General features: G+C 36.6%; 1 pseudogene; it reads left to right on the top strand.

The window, feature by feature from the left end:
- The first annotated feature begins 625 nt into the window (after positions 1 to 625).
- Positions 626 to 12,627, top strand: LOC113283616 (annotated as a pseudogene).
- The last annotated feature ends 3,231 nt before the right edge of the window (positions 12,628 to 15,858 follow it).

The following is a 15,858-nucleotide window of genomic DNA, read 5'->3' as shown; positions in this document are numbered from 1 at the left end:
ATTTGTTACATGGAATTTGCACTAATGACTAAAAACATCTGTTTCATGCATGAACTTGGAAGGAAGAGGCTGTTATGGAGCAGTTGATACTTGGTCTCGCATGTCTTTGCATTTTATCTTGTACAGTTGCATATTAAAATCGTTTTGGGTGTCAAATGGATGTATTTTATTCCCCAAAGTTAGCAACTAGTGACTGCCCCGAACGTACTTGCAAGTTGCAAAGACTAGTTCTTCTTCCTCAAATATCAATTAGGCAGTTATATATATTAACTGCAAAACAATCAAAATATAAGCATGTCAGTTTAATAGCACTAGTTTACGGCCACCCCCTGAGAAAACAAGTCGAAGAATCATATGTGCATGATTCCAAGTGGTCATTTCATTTTGAAACGGTATAGTCAAACTTTAGTAAAAAAATAGCAACATGTTTCAATGAAACAAAAAACTCTCCCTCCCACTAGTCCATTTGCTACACCAACTATATTCAAGGTTCTTTCACCGAACATGGATTATTGGGAGAATTATATTTCTTTCACTCTTTTTGATTATCCCATTTGCTCCATTTTTAATTAATTTGTCCAGAACAGCTGCTGAGCTGATTAACTATTTAAGTGGGAGGAATCTTTCCAGTTCCTTCTAATTTATTTTGGGTTTTGGGATTCGAAACATAACATAACAGAGTAGAAGAGTTATTTAGGGGATATTGGGTAAAGACTGGATCAGGTGAAGATGAATATCAAGTTGGTGTCTGAATCTGCAGGTGCTAATAGTAATACTATCTCTTTGATGGTGGTGTTGCTGTTGACCACTCTCTGTTCTATTGGAGCACAGCCTATTACCGCTCCCATTGAAGGTACTACGCATAACTGCTGCTTAGTTTTTGATAATTCTTCTTAGTAATTTAATTTAATTTGAGTTGTCGAATTTGTATACAGTGAAGGCGTTACTATTAGTGAAACAGAATCTGAAGGGTCCAAGGAATTTCTTGAAGCAATGGAATAAGCAGACAGACCCCTGTACCTCCAATTGGACTGGTGTTTCATGCTTCAATTCTCCCTCTCCTGTCGATGGCTATCTGCACGGTCAAGAACTGTAAGTCTATTTTCATTACCTGCTTTCTAATTGTGATTGCTTTCCTCTTAATATTTAGTTAATATCAATTACAGCACGAATATGTATATATATACATCTCATTTGGTTATTCTTTCTTCATTTTCTTGTTTGGGCAGGCAATTGATGCGTATGAATCTTATCGGAACCTTATCACCTGAGCTTGGTCGATTCTCATACTTGGAAATAATGTGAGTTTAAACCACCAATTCACCCAGAAAATTGTTGTGGGTTGCTTGATTCTTTTGTTGCCAATTCATTTTATTAATTCTATTTTTGTTTCGTTATGGCAGGGATTTTATGTGGAACAATATTACTGGGAGTATACCAAAGGAAATTGGCAACGTTAAATCGTTGAAACTGATGTAAGTTGTTTCCATTGGTTATTATTGTTTCAATATGCGCTGAGCCATACTATGTGAGTGCTATCCTAATGCTATTATGCCTTGTATATATATATGTTATTATGTATTGCAGTCTCTTGAATGGAAACAAATTGACGGGTTCTTTACCGGAGGAACTTGGTGATCTTTCAAATTTGGACAGAATTCAGATTGACGAAAACTTCATATTAGGACCATTGCCTATATCATTTGCCAACTTGACCAAAGCAAAGCACTTGTGAGTACTCAGGAACTCCCAAGTTAACTTTATATGTAACTATTATGTAAGTAATTTGTTAGCGTATTCTTCCTTCCGCAGCCACATGAATAATAACTCAATCAGTGGATCAATTCCACCACAGCTTTCCAGACTACCTAGTCTTGTTCACTTGTAAGTTAAATGCCCAAGTGAGTGTTGATCATCTTTCGGGTTTTGCTTCTCTGGTATACCTAACATAGTAATTTTCTGCAGCCTGCTTGACAGCAACAATTTATCAGGGCTTCTACCACCAGAGTTATCTAGGTTGCCTAGCCTGACTATTATGTACGATCTCTACCTCTATCTCAGTTATATATATCTGGCGCATAGTGTAATTCCGTCTTTCAGTTTTTTTGAGTCGCAAACATATAAGTAACTCACCCTTACACCTTGTTTGGTTGGAAGAATTCGATTCCTAGGAATTCAATTATGGGGTAATCCAATTCTCTGAATTGAATTCCATGGAATTGGATTCAATTCCAAAAAATTAGCGTTTGGTTGAGGTAATCCAATTTCTTTTGTTTTTACCTTGGAATCCAATTCCATTGCACTACTAGACCATTGCAATGGAAATCAATTATTTTGGGGGGAATTGGATTCCTAAGAATCAAAATTCTCAATTACATGGAGTTGGTTTGGACCGTTTGGTTCAAGAAATTGGTCACATTCCCTCGGAATTAGATTATCAGGAATCCAATTCCTTGAACCAAACGCGCTGTTAATGTTTCTAATGTAAGAATATTTCTACATTAGAAATATCTTGTTGGGTCAAATGATATCTTTGGTTAATTTAGAATGTGGCTAAACATTTTGGTTACAAATACTGGGGTCCTTTCATATTCTCTCTTCCTTGATGGACGGTCGAGATTAAATGTAAATTCTAAATCCTATGAACCTTGGTCCTCCTTCTACCTATAAAAGGAACTCTATTACCATCAGAATTGGGTTCATGAATTTTATTATTCCATTTACACAAAAAAGGTCAAGAAGGAGAAACTAAGAGTTTCTCAAGGTATTCTGTTTTAAGGGTGTTCTTGTTGTATTCTGCTCAAGTGGTGTTTTTGCTGGACATCCTGGATTCAACCAAATGGCATCATCAGGTATCCTCCCTAACACAACTATGCTTATGATGTGATTATCATGTTTGTTCAAAAATCCTTTATGCATAAAATAAAACTTATATTTGGCATCTAGAGCTTAGGTTTAGGACTCTATGATTTTCCTTGATGTTTGTATGTAATTGTTGTGTTGATTTAAATCTATCATCATGTCTGTTTGGATTTTTTTTTTAATAATCATTGATCTTGGTTTTGTACTGTTTGTTCAAGCCTTAGTGAGGCTATTTTTTTTTAAAGCAAAAATAGGCATTAATTTTTATTAGATCTGATGACATGTGCATGTTCTGAAAAATTGACATGACTTCTTATTACTAGCCTAACATGAAAGTTCTGTGTACGCTTAACAGTTTTCTATACTGTTTTGAAAATCCATTTCATGCGACTAAACGTATTAAAAACATGTATGGTGTTTGATTTGTTTAACATGATTTGATGTAGTCGTTTCTTACCGTGATGAGGTGATTGATTCCTGATAAAAAAAAAGGATTTTTTGTTAATGTCTGTATGAAAACTTATAACGTATGCGGCTAGGGTTTAATGATACGTTAATTAGTTTCATTTCTTTTCTTTTTCTTTTCCATTTTTTTTCGATCTAAAATTATGTATGGGCTCACTGTAAAGTGTTGTTATTTTTTGTTGGGCTTGGCCCAATAGGATGATGTACGCATGTTTTCGAAGGTCGGACATTAGATGTTCGTCTGACATGAAGAGGAAACTTGAAGTGTCTGTTTGACTTCCCTCTGTTTGACTTTGAAGTGTTTGTTTGACTTCCCTCTGTTTGACTTTGAAGTGTCTGTTTGACTTCCCTCTGTTGACTTTGACTGTTTGATTTTGGTTTTAAATGTGATCTGATATGAGCATGTAATTCATGAATTTGAATGTTGTTGTGTGACAATAAATAAAACATGCGTAAGTTATTGAAATGTTTGAATTGTTTTCTCTTTAGCTATCACCACTGTGATACTAAAGTATTATGTTATCATAACATGTCATTTTAAGTCTATATCGTTTTGTGCAATCACATGAGAATAACTATCACCTACAGGAGATGTTTGTTCAAGTGTTTGTATATATAAACATTAAGAAATAAATAATTAGTTATGCATATTAGAATGAAAAGTTACCCACAGGTTGCTCTAATTCACATGTTTGAACTAATATTATGATTATATATGTAACTATGAAAGGCATAATATCCACAGATGTTTGTCTTTGCTTTGCTTATATATATGTGAATGATTTTATGACTTTATGACATGATTGTTGTTTTATTTAAGATTCTACCCACATGAGTTTCTTAATTTTTATGTGTGAGAGTTTGACTTTGTGTATCTTTGTCATGTTTTACAGCTTCTAGTTCTAAGTCTTTGCATTCGTACACTTCGTCTATCCCATTCTTCAATGGCACCAACTTCTCAGAATGGAAAGAGAATGTTGAGTTCACTTTGGGTGTGCAAGATATTGATCTTGCTCTCCTAATTGAAAAGCCAATTATAGATGATAAGAGTTCCACTGAAGATAATGATCTCTTAAAAAAATGGGAGAGAAGTGATAGGCTGAGCATACAGTTGATGCGAATGCACATTGATGCAAACATTAAAGAATCGCTTCCCAAACCTAAAAATGCTAAGGACTTTATGGAAATCGTAAAGGAACGCTTTAAGACAGCGAACAAGTCTCTAGCTGGGAAGTTGATGGCTGACCTGACCACCATGAAGTATACCGGTGTAAGGTCAATGCACCAACACGTGATAAAAATGCGTAGCATTGCTGCTAAGCTCACTGAGATGAAATTAACCGTGGATGAGAACTTTCTTGTCCAATTCATTGTCAACTCGCTTCCGCCCAATATGCTCCTTTTCAAGTGCATTACAACACTATTAAGGAAAAGTGGTCTGCAAATGAACTGGGAAACATGCTGGTTCAATAGGAAGCTAGGCTAAACCAGCAAGGGCTTAATCAAGCACATTTCGTCAATCAAGGAGTGAACAATAAGCGCAAGCCTACAAAGGGCAATAAGGGAGCACCAAAGAATAATTCTGGTCAACCTGAAAAGAAAAAGGCAAAGCAAGATGACAATAAGTGTCGTTTCTGTAAGAAACCTGGTCATTTTCAGAAAGATTGCATTAAGCGTCAAAAATGGTTCGAAAAGAAAGGTAATCCGTTGGGATTCGTAAGCTATTTTGAAACAAATTTGACTGTTAAAGAATCTTCTTTATTATGGTGGTTTGATTCTGGTGCTAACGTTCATGTTTCTAATTCGATGCAGGGATACCTTTCAACCCAAATCACAAACCAGAATGAAAACTTCCTTTTTATGGGCAATGGAAATAAATCCCCAGTTAGTGCTATAGGCACCTATTGTCTGATCCTAGATCATGGATACTTTCTTGATTTGGAAAACACTCTTTATATTCCAACTATTTCCCGTAATTTAATTTCAGTTTCTCAACTAGATAGACAAGGTTTTCAATTTCAAATTGCCAATGGATGTTTTATTTTGTTTAAAGATTTTAAAGTTATTGGTTCTGGTTACCTTTCTGATGGTCTTTACAAGTTAAATTTATCTTCATCATCAATACCTGGAACCTATTTAACCATGCATCATAATAATAAAACTGAACATGTTGAGGGTAATTCCTCATTCTTGTGGCATAAGAAGCCGGGACATATATCTCGTGAAAAGCTTCAAGATTGGTAAAACATGGGATTCTACAGAACCTAGATTTTACTGATTATAAGAGTTGTGTGGATTGTATTAAAGGAAAGATGAAAAAACACACAAAGAAAGGTGCCACAAGAAGTTCAAAACTCCTCGAAATAATACATACAAATATTTGTGGACCCTTCGACGTTCCAACTTTTGGAGGAGAAAAATATTTTATCACCTTTATTGATGATTTTTCACGCTACTGTTATCTTTACTTATTGCATGATAAATCTCAAGCTGTGAATGCTGTAGAGAAATTCATTACCGAAGTTGAGAGGAAATTAGAAAAGAAGGTGAAAATCATTAGGTCTGATAGGGGTGGAGAATATTATGGAAGGTATGACGAAACATGACAACATCCTGGACCTTTCGCTTTACTTCTTCAAAAGCTTGGAATTGTTGCTCAATACACAACGCCAGGTTCACCTTGGAAGAATGGTGTAGCAGAAAGGCGAAATCGTACTATAATGGAAATGGTTAGAGCATGATTAGTCATGCGAGTTTACCCTTAAGTTTGTGGATGTATGCTCTTCGTTATGCTGTGTACATTTTAAATATAGTTCCAAGCAAAGCAGTTCCAAAGACTCCCTTTGAACTGTGGAAGGGATGGAAACCTAGTTTAAAACACCTGCAAGTTTGGAGTTGTTCAGCAGAAGCGAAAGTTTATAATCCCAAAGAAAAGAAATTGGATATGAAAACTGTTAGCGGTTACTTTATTGGTTTTCCTGAAAAATCCAAGGGGTATATTATTTATTGTCCTAACCATAGTATGAGAATTGTTGAAACTGGAAATGCAAAATTCATCAAGGATGGCGAAGTTAGTGTGAGTACACCAGTGCAAGAAGAATTTGTTCAAGAAATCAGAGTAATAATCCCTTTACCTCAGATTTCTACAGATATGGTGACTCCTCCGGTTGTAGAACCGATTGATGAGGGAGAAACACAAATAACGTCACTGGAACTTCATGATGAGACTATTGCCACTGAAGAAATTGTAGAACAACCACAAGAAGTAACCTTAAGAAGATCTACTAGAGAACGGAAAAGGGCTATTTCTGATGATTTTGTGGTTTATCTACAAGAATCGGATTTTGATTTAGGGATTATGAAAGATCCAGTTTCTTATTCATAATCTATCAAGTATAGTAATTCTGATAAATGGATTAATGCTACGAAAGTAGAGAAAAAATCGATGGATGATAATGGAGTTTGGGAATACGTTGAATTGCCTGAAGGGCACAAAGCAATCGGGTGTAAATGGGTCTTTAAGACCAAACGCGATGCTAATGGCAATATTCAATGTTATAAAGATAGACTTGTAGCCAAAGGTTTCACTCAGAAAGATGACATTGATTACAAAGAGACTTTTTCTCCCGTGTCTAAGAAAGACTCTCTCAGAATTATTCTGGAATTAGTAGCTCAATATGACCTAGAGTTACATCAAATGGATGTGAAAACAACTTTTCTTAATGGTGAGCTTGAGGAAGATATTTACATGTGTCAACCTTAAGGTTTTGTCTTAGAAGGACAGTAACACATAGTCTGCAAACTTAAGAAATCAATTTATGGACTTAAGCAAGCCTCCAGGCAGTGGTATCTAAAATTCAACGAAACCATTCAAAATTTTGGTTTTGAAGAAAATGCTGCATATCCATGCATATATCTCAAGATCAGTGGGAGAAAGTTCATATTTTTAGTATTGTATGTAGATGACATATTACTTGCGAGTAGTGATCTTGGTCTTATGCATGAACGTAAGGAATATCTCTCGAAGAATTTTGAAATGAAAGATATGGGTGAGGCTTCTTATGTGATTTGGATAGAAATATCCCGTGATAGATCACTTGGAACATTATCAATCTCACAGAAAGCATATATCGAAATAATTCTAGAGAGGTTTGAGATGAGTGCATGTAAGCCAAGTATAGTTCCGGTTTCTAAAGGAGACAAGTTTGGACTCAATCTTTGTCCTAAGAATGAACTGGAACGTAAGCAAATGGATAAAATCCATTACGCTTCTGTGGTGGGAAGTTTAATGTATGCTCAAGTTTGCACACGACCAGATATCAGCTATATAGTTGGTATGCTGGGAAGATACCTTGTGAATCCTGGAATGGACCACTGGAAAGCTGCAAAGAAAGTTTTAAGGTACCTGCAAGAACGAAGAATCATCGTCTCACATTTACCAAGTCAGATCAATTTGAGTTGGTTGGCTATTCAGATTCCGATTTCATGGGATGTAATGATACTCGAAAGAGCACTTTTGGATTTCTTTTTTTATTAGCTGGGGGAGCAATATCATGAAAAAGTGCAAAAGAGTCTATTCTCACTGGCTCAACAATGGAAGCTGAATTTGTAGCATGTTATGAGGCTACAAATCACTGTTCATGGCTGCGGAATTTCATCTCAATGTTTGGAGACCTAAATTTTGCTTCCGCACCAGTGAAACTTTACTGTGATAATGCCGCAGCAGTATTCTTTTCGAAGCACGCTAGATATACTAAGGGTTCAAGACACATGGATCTAAAGTACCTATGCGTGAAACAAGCTGTTCAGATGAAAAAGTTGTTCATTGAACACATAGGCACAAAACTTATGATTGCAGATGCATTTACGAAGGCGTTACCTCCCAAGACCTTTCTGGAACATGTTGGAAACATGGGTCTTGAGGGAGTAACAAATAATTAGTTTCACTTAGACTTTTGCTTATGTTTGAACACTTATTGAGATCTTATTATTGTTATTGTTCTGAACTTATTTCTGTATCCACTTTAGTATACTTTTATGTTATTGGATGAATGTTACAGAAATTGTTTTCTTTTGAAGACATTACTGGACCATTATGATATCCCTATTTAAGGCCTGATTAAGTAATTTGCTTGTGTTGTGGTACATGGAAGGGAACATGTTGATAACAAGACAACGTGCCACCTCCATGACTCGCATAAGTAATTTACTTGGCTGAGGTATTACGCTTAATCATTATATTTGTTTAGCAATTATGCGCGCTTATGTTTTTCTTCGATTAACCGTTAAATAGATTAGCACATGGACCAGTGGGAGAATGTAAGAATATTTCTACATTAGAAATATCTTGTTGGGCCATATGATATCTTTGGTTAATTTAGAATGTGGCTAAACATTTTGGTTACAAATATTGGGGTCCTTTCATATTCTCTCTTCCTTGATGGACGGTCGAGATTAAATGTAAATTCTAAATCCTATGAACCTTGATCCTCCTTCTACCTATAAAAGGAACTCTATTACCATCAGAATTGGGTTCATGAATTTTATTATTCCATTTACACAAAAAAGGTCAAGAAGGAGAAACTAAGAGTTTCTCAAGGTATTATGTTTTAAGGGTGTTCTTGCTGTATTATGCTCAAGTGGTGTTCTTGCTGGACATCTTGGATTCAACCAAATGGCATCATCAGGTATCCTCCCTAACACAACTATGCTTATGATGTGATTATCATGTTTTTTCAAGATCCTTTATGTATAAAATAAAACTTATATCTAATTGCATTTATGATTTGTTTTCACCCACAGCCAGCTTGATAACAACCATTTTGATGGGGGAGTTCCAGATTCTTATAGCAACATGACAAAGCTTTTGAAAATGTAAGTCGTTTATATCATTAACAACTGAATTTGGAGTGCAAATCTATTGCGGAATGCATTCTTGAGACGTTTATATTGAATTTAAAGAATTATACGAAGCTCACTATTACAAAAGTATTTATTGATGTAACTATGTTTGGTCAATCAGGAGTCTTAGGAACTGCAGCTTAACAGGGCCAGTTCCTGACATGAGCAGGATACCAAACCTCGCCTATATGTAAGTTTGTCAGAGTTTCTTAATATCTCGATATTGTCCAAAGCAGCCAACCTGACTCACCATTTTTTCCTCCATCTTATGGGTTATGGTGCATTTTGTTGTTTAACGCTTCAGAGATCTCAGCTCAAACCAGCTTAATGGGTCAATACCTTCAAGTCGGTTCTCGGGCAATATGACCATCCAATTACTTCCATGTGGCTCCATTTTCCCTTCACAACAGAATTTTCTAGCTTACTCAAAAAAATATAGATTTGATTTTATATTGATGAAGTGCAATTTTGATATGTGCAGTGACTTATCAAACAACCGACTGGAGGGGAATATTCCTGACAGTTTTTCTGGGCTTCCTCGTCTACAGAGACTGTAAGTGTACTTCGTGCCTGATCTCGTTTTCTGGATATACTTTATCATTTAGCAGTCGGCATTTATTTGAATGTGTGGGGTTCATTTGCTGTTGCAGGTCACTGGGGAATAATTTTTTGAATGGTACCCTTTCATCCATCATTTGGAGCAACAGGACAATGCAACCGAAAAACTCATCTTGTAACACCTGCAACATTAAAACTCAGTATTGTTCCATTTCATCCACCATAAGCAGCAAAGTCGAAGCTTAATATGAACTGATAATTGTTTTATATATATTACTGCAGAGATTTCCAAAACAACTCGCTTTCCGATATTTCAAGCATCATTTCTCCCCCTGAGAATGTCACCATCAGGTAGACGCTTCATCACTTAGAGCAGCGGCTTCATGCGATTCAAGCACTTCATAATTATGGTTATTTTCGATGTTCAGGCTTCGAGGAAATCCTGTATGTATGTCTGCCAACCAACTGAAGACAATGATACACCCGAACCATCAATACCATGTATCTGTACTCTGCCATGTCCTACAGACAAAGAAAGAGTCACTGCATCCCCTGGGATTTGTTTTTGTGCCGTGCCTCTAAAAGTTGAATATCGTCTGAAAAGTCCTGGGTTCTCAGATTTTCCTCCATACAGGGATATTAAAGTCTGCGGACATCCAACTCAAAACTAATTGACAATGAGTGGAGAGGCCCTAATAGATTTTAAACCACAGGATCTTAAATAACCCAATCATGTGGGACTAATAATCTCAACAAGGGATGACTTTAATGTCTATCTTTCTTGTGTTCTTAGCTTGGAACTCTATCAGCTATCTGTATTTTCGACTGCATGGGAAAAGGGCCTCGTCTGAAAATGCAATTGAACTTGTTTCCGAGTCGCGCCGATATTATTTTTAACCGAGATTAAACAAATAAAGGGTCTGTTCACAAGCTGGAAGATCAACAACAGTGACATTGTTGGCCCGTATGAACTGCTGGTTTTCGAAAGAGATGGTATGCTCACGAAGTCCTTTTTTGGAGCCATACTGTAATGAGAATGATGCATAAATGGAACAATGCTAGTAAAGATATTTGTAAGGGTGCATTGGCTGGAATTATACTAGGAGTCATTGCTGGAGCAGTTACGTCAACTGCACTGGTTTCAATTTTTATTCCGAGAAGATATATGAAAAACTATTATCGCGTAATGTCAAAAAAACATCAATGTAAGTATCAGTGTGAGCCTTTTTCTCATTTGTTAGATATTGACTTAGATGTTGCGGTTCAAATTAACACCTCATGTGTGATTGAGCAGTGTCCAAGAGGATTTCAATCAAAGTTGACGGTGTTAAAGGCTTTACTTTTGAAGAAATGGCTTTGGCGACTTACAACTTTGACAGCTCTACTCAGGTTGGTCAAGGAGGTTATGGTAAGGTATATAAAGGAGTTCTATCTGATGGATCATTTGTGGCCATTAAGCGTGCACAAGAGGGGTCATTTCAAGGGGACAAAGAATTTTATAACGAAATTGAGCTTTTATCAAGGGTTCACCATCGGAATCTAGTTTCTTTGATTGGATGTTGCGATGAAAAAGGCGAACAGGTACATACTTCTGATTACTCCTACTCTAAATTTATATAGTGCTCTCAGACAATGACCAGACATGTTCTCACTGACATGGCCTTTTTCTTATGCCGATATGCTTTATCTGATGTTGATATAACTGTCTTAATGCAGATGTTGGTTTACGAGTTCATGTCAGGTGGAACACTAAGAGATCACCTTTCTGGTAAGCATTTTTTTTTGCCGATATGAATTTTTGAATCCGTAATTGGCGGACATTTTCATTATCTAATTTTGATGGATTTAATTTGTTGATATTAAAGCAAAATAAAAAGCACCATTAAATTTTGCTACGAGACTGCGAATAGCGACAGATTCAGCCAAAGGTATCCTCTATCTACACACAGAGGCAGATCCTCCCATATTCCACTGCGACGTCAAATCCAGCAACATACTGATTGGTCCCAGATTTAGAGCGAAGGTTGCTGATTTTGGACTCTCACGTCTTGCACCAGTTCCAGATATTGAAGGAAAGACTCCTGGGCATGTATCCACCGTTGTAAAGGGCACCCCTGTAAGTATACCTTAATTTGGACAACACATACTTATTGTTGGCTTCTGCACTTATTATAAGGTATAATTGTGAACTAAATTCCACATCTTTGCAGGGTTACCTCGACCCGGAGTACTTCCTTACGTACAAGTGGACAGACAAAAGTGATGTTTACAGCCTTGGGGTTGTGTTTCTAGAGATTTTAACAGGGGGGTTACCAATCCAGAATGGTAAAAACATTGTTCGTGAGGTAATACACCAGATCCTCTTCTAACTTAGTGATTTAACCAGCGAACTATGGATGAAACTCTGGTAAGAGCTTGATAATTTATAATGGCAATCTTTCCTTTTTCAAGGTTAATGGTGCATATAGTTCTGGTACGATCTTCTCAATCATAGATGAAAAAATGGGATCGTATCCTTCTAAGTGTATCCAGAAGTTTGTAACGTTGGCTCTACAGTGTTGCCAAGAAGATACAGATGCTCGACCTTCGATGGCACATGTCGTGAAGGAACTTGACAACATCTTGTACATGATGCCAGAATCTGACATTAGCATAGCTGTCTCCACAGACCACGATATAGATGATTCAGAAGTATCAATGACGATTACGACCACGAAGACACCACCCTCATCATCATCAATGTCAATGAGTAATATGAATTGGGATCTGAATGTATCATCAGAGTATATCTCCAGCAGCAATCTCGTCAGTGGTGTAGTTCCAACCATTGCACCTAGGTAATAAAAATTCAAGCAGCAGCATCTCCACCTTGAGTAATGAAATGGCTCAGGATTAAATAGTTACAATCTACTTAGTTCCAGCTCTCATTTTTGTGCTTAAACATTTGTTCATATGTATAGTCAATCGCTTTATTGAGGTTTAATTCAAGTGAACGTAAATGATTCAAATCAGGCCGGGAAAAATAATAATGAGCAGTGCTGCAAATCTAAAGGGACTACTAGTCATGTCGCCCGAAATGTTTCCACTTAATTTTCAGCGAGAGTTGAAATCTCTAAATAAATAGAGAATTGGGGAGGACATTTGATGTAACACCCCGTGTTTTTAGCATGGCGCATGCTAAAAGATGCGCCATGAAGCTTCATTCAAAGCTTTCGTTGCTTGGTAAGAGGAAGATTGGCTTGAGGCCAATATCGCGCCAAAATGGTGCATTATATTTGGCATTTGGCTAAGGGTTGAATCTCGCATTAAATGATGCATTAGGCCAGTTGAGTAGATGACCTTGGACGATGCAGCGCAAACATCGCGCATTATGAGGACGATTGCCTAGGCCAATATTGCACAATCATTGTGCATCAGGCCAGAGAGGGCTGGCTGAGTGAATATTGCACAATTATTGTGCATCAGGCCAGATAGGGCTGGCCGAGTGAATATTACGCAATCATTGTGCAATAACCAGAACGAGTGTTGCGTAATCATTGTGCAATAGCCAGAACCAGTGTTGCGTAATTCATTGTGCAATAGCTAGAATGAGTGGTGCGCAATCATTGTGCACCACATAACAACTCAGCAATCGTTGCCGGTTATTTAGGAATACATGTCAACGACCATGGATAGTGAAGGAAGCATGTCAATCCACTCCCCTTTCCAAAGTTGTAGGAATTTCAAGTAAACATATATAGGGAGGGGTAGTTGGTTGAAGGTGCATGTGCGGACCATGCACCAAGTAAGCTTCACAACTTAGCTGAAAGAGTATAAATGATGCGCAAGCCTCATTTATAGCTGTGTAGCCTTGCCAATGGGGCATATGATGGGAACGCATCACTATTCCATGTTGTGGACCCGATAATGTATAGTCATTGTTCGTTTTGACGGAACGACCCATACGGACTAGGCCATTACTATTATTTCTGCTACAGCCTTGCAAATGAGTTTGGCTTAAGTTGTTGTCCCTTCGAGGATGATGTACGGTCAATGCTTGATCCCTTTAGAGTAGGGAAGGGTACCTAGGCATCCGTAATGAGTTGTAGCATTGTTGGTCCAGCACTTTGTCGGTCATATCATCTAATTGCGAGATGATTGCGGCATACTGATATCTCATATCATCTGGCTCCGTAGCTCGACGCAAGAGATGATTGTGGCCAAACTTGATGAGATAAGTTGCATTACATTCCTTGGATTCGCATACTTCCAATCAAGGTGTTCGACTTAGGAATGTACCAATGGCGCATTGGGCATGGCCTCGAAAGTAAGCTACATCGATATTCAAGTTAGCGGAGCTTGCATAAGTCTAAGAAGAGTATGGAATGAGCCTGATTGATGCACCATTGGCACGAGAAAGACAAGTGCATGCTTTCAGCAATGCCTAAGCTAAGTAAACAAGGGGTATTAAGCCTGCAATGGTGTAATACCCGCGATCTTTTTTATTGAAATGTTAGAGTGTGAGCTCAATCCATTGGATTGGAAGACTAGAAGTAACACAATTTGGTGAGTAAAATTTAGTTGGCGTTTGTGCTTCGCTTGAGAAACATTTGAGTTTTGCATGAGAAAACAATATTTATCTTTGTGTGAGCCTCCCCGTAACGTGTACAAACGCTAATAGAGACATTGTACTTTGAAATTACAACAAAGCGACACCTGCCATGGGGTACGTGTCTTGTTTAAGTCAAAAAGAAAGGAATTTCGGTCTTTTATTTATTTTAATAAAACTTCTACTGCTGGTTTTTATCAAGACACGAATTGTTTCATTAAACTTAAAAATTTGAAGCTTTGATCGATTGCTTTGATTTAGGTCCTTTGAGAGCTTCAATTATACAAAAGGTAGGGGATTTGAAATTGTTTTTGAGTTGATTTTTATGATTTCAATTCTATGATTTCATGTTCAATAAAATTGAAGCTTCTTCATAATCTTATGATCCTCTATGTAATGGATTTGTAATGTTTTAAACGAATTCATGCTTGTTCATCTTGATATTGATTTTAGATACATGAAACAAGTTAGGATTTTCTTATAATTTGATGTTAAACTATATTACTTTTAAAAGTTACCCATGGGTACTATCAATCTATTGGAATTGATCTCTACTTTCTCTTGAAACTCAATTTAAAAGCAACTCAGAGATTTCTGAAACAGTTTTATGTTTTGTTTTGGGGATAAATTATCACCTAGTTCTTATGACTCTTATTTTTAGCTACACTTTTTGTGTAAAAGTGGGTCTTATATTCTTTAAATTATCCAAGAATCAATGGATTCCGATAAGTAATCCTGGTTGAACTTTTGAGTATAGACTTCCAATAGGGTAATTTCTGAAGAACTTGGTTATTGTCCTGTTTATTTGAGACTTTTCGAATCAGATATATACCTGATTACTTCTGGTTATGATTTTTATTTCAAATATAAGTCTCCCAGATTTCTAACAAGCCGAAGTTTGCTAAATTCCATTGTATAATGAATTTTGCACGAAATTTTGATTGTAGACTATCAAAACTGAAATTTCTGAAGAACTGCATATTTGTCCTGTTTTATTGAGATGTTCAAACATAGATATGTGCCTCATTACTTTTGGTTATCATTTTTATGTCAAATTGGTGATTCTTAGCTTTGTAAAAAAACCAAAACTTCGAATTCCATTGTGTAATGAATTCTGTAAGAACTTTTGAATATAGACTGACGAAACTGCAATTTCTGAGATGTCTAAACATAGCTATGTGCCTCATTACTTTAGGTTATAATTTTTATGTAAAAGTGGTGCTTCTTAGATTTGTAAAAAAAACCAAAATTTCTGAATTCCATTGTGTAATGAATTTTGTAAGAATTTTTGAATATTGACTGCCGAAACTGCAATTTCCGAGAAACGTGATTTCTGTCCTGTTTTGCTGAAACACATTGACACAGATATAAAAATTACTGATACTCCCTATCATTTTCATCTGAAAGCTTCTGTTTTCTTCGTTAAAATGAGCCAAGAACCAATGAATTTGGTTGAGTAATGAATCTTGTGTGAATTATCTAGT

Source organism: Papaver somniferum, chromosome 5, assembly GCF_003573695.1.
Source record: "Papaver somniferum cultivar HN1 chromosome 5, ASM357369v1, whole genome shotgun sequence".
Lineage (NCBI taxonomy): Eukaryota > Viridiplantae > Streptophyta > Magnoliopsida > Ranunculales > Papaveraceae > Papaver > Papaver somniferum.
Note: the sequence above shows the minus strand (reverse complement) of the source record. Positions and strands in the feature narration are given on the sequence as shown.